This window comes from Octodon degus, unplaced genomic scaffold (assembly GCF_000260255.1).
Source record: "Octodon degus isolate 3935 unplaced genomic scaffold, OctDeg1.0 scaffold00045, whole genome shotgun sequence".
In the NCBI taxonomy this organism is placed as follows: domain Eukaryota; kingdom Metazoa; phylum Chordata; class Mammalia; order Rodentia; family Octodontidae; genus Octodon; species Octodon degus.
This window is the reverse complement of record NW_004524621.1, coordinates 13,940,317-13,942,575: the sequence shown is the minus strand read 5'-3', so window position 1 is coordinate 13,942,575 and position 2,259 is coordinate 13,940,317.

The following is a 2,259-nucleotide window of genomic DNA, read 5'->3' as shown; positions in this document are numbered from 1 at the left end:
TATATATATATATATAAAATAGGATAGATATACAGCTACTTTCTCTTAGTTCAGTGAGAAAAAAGATCTGTACTAACAGTGTTTAGACAAGATATCATGTCTGCATTTGTACTGTTAATAACTACTAGGAAGACAACAATATGCAATGTGTTAATTACTGTAACTATCCTAGTAACCTGTTTTGAAACTGTCTCATTGCTATTTATTTCTCAATAAAATTAATTTTTCCCCACTCCAACACTGGTTCTCTCACATGCAGAAGAAGATGAATAAGTTATCTGATTGATAAGATGGGAAGATCCACTCATCACAATCATGAGAGGGTGGATTCCCTGGTTAGAGTGAGAACAGTACTGGTGTTCACCTTATTCTTTTTTTCTGGCTATCGAAACCTCTCTGAGTCAGTGTATGAAAACTGTTTGTGCCTCTGGCTTGCATTGAGTAAGTAAACAATTGCATCTCTGTTCCTTGGCTCTGCTGGTGAGCTGCCTCTCTGAGCTCCTCCAGTGTTCTCTCTTTCTCCTGCATTTGACATGGTTAAAGAGCCCCTCATTCAGGCAGACAAAAAGGCAAGTGGGCCTGAAATTCATGGTATAGACCACTTTCCCTCACAAAAGTCTCCAGTCCTAGGCTGAAATAAGAGTCAGGGAGTAGGAAGTTATACTCTGCCCAAGGCCAAGATGTGTTCTCCAATGTGAGAAATTTAACCTTGTTTTACTACACTGTAGCCATTTTTTAATGATTTGAGATTTTCTTTATTCTTTCTTCAATTTATTTTATTTATTTATTTTTTGGCAGAACCAGGGATAGAACTCAGGCCATTGCACTTGTCAGGCAAGAACTTATTCTACTGAGCTATCTTCCCAGCCCCTCTTTCTTTAATTTTTTTTTAAACAGGACTGAAACACCACTCACAGATCTCTTCTGAGACAGAACATATATTCAATATTTTGACCTCTTAGCATCATTTACTTTGTAGTGTTTATTTCTAGAATTGTTAGACTACAAAATGGATAAAAGTTTATTGATTTGATTTCTGAAAGCCTCCAACACCCACTATTGGAAATAAGTAGTTTTAGGATTTTTTTCAATAATTTTATTGAGAAATAAATAGAAATGAGACAGTTTCAAATCCAATTAGTAGGAAAGTTTCAATAATTAATGCATTGCATATTGTTGTCTTAGTGATTATTCATTATACAAGATGCAGACATGATAACCTGTCCACAAACACTATTAGTACAAATCTTTCTATTCAATGAATTAAGAGAAAGTAACTGTATATCTATCTTATTTTGAATATACAGATAAAAAATGGTCGTTCATTTATATCCCCCTTTTTTGTTTAGTTTTGTCAGAGAAGGGTATTCCATTATCATTTAAATGTTATAGGTGTATGAATTCAGCAAAATATTCCAATATAGTCCAGTAGACTATAATAGTAGTGGGTTTTCTGTAAGACTGGCAAAATCAGAAATTGTCGACTTCAGCCTTTTACAGCTCAACATATTAATATGGCTTTACTTTTTGTAATTTGTTTTCATAATTTTCTGCTGGATGGTTGAGACCAAGAAAAAATTAGGACCTATATAACAAGAAATGTAGCTTTTGTATCTGATAAAGTCAGTCAAATCCCCTCAGGATTTATCCTGTTACCCTGCACCGCAGTTTGCAGATCCTTTGTTGGTGTCAGACACGAGGATGAGTCATGACCATTGCTTGACCCATTTGCTCTCTGTGAAAGCCTAAGAGAATGTTTTCTCTCCTTGTGACTCTCCTTAGGCACACTGTACATCATCAATCACTTTTCTCTATGGTCCAATAATCTCCTTGATCAGAAAATTTGGGACACAACTGAGTTACATGATGTTACAGTGCAGGTTCTCCTATCTCCTGAGTCTTCACTGACCTTGAAAGGCTAGGGCCAAAATATTGGCTGTCCTTGCTGCCTCCTTTTTTTCTAATTTTTGGTCTGCAAATTTAGATTGTTAACCCTCCTGAAGAGAAGATTATTGTTATTACCCTACAATGTAGGCAGTTGAGCTTAACCTCATTATCTATCTGAATATCAAACATCTTAGGCATGACACGAAACAGTTATTCTTCATTAAGTATTGATATGTTACACTTTAAGTCCCAACAGAATATGAAGAAAAAAAATTTAAAAAATAAAAAATAGACCTGCGGGATCTGCTGGTACAAGCCCAGGCTCAGAGTGGGTGAGACCCTCTTCCACCCCCCTGGAATCCCCCCACCACT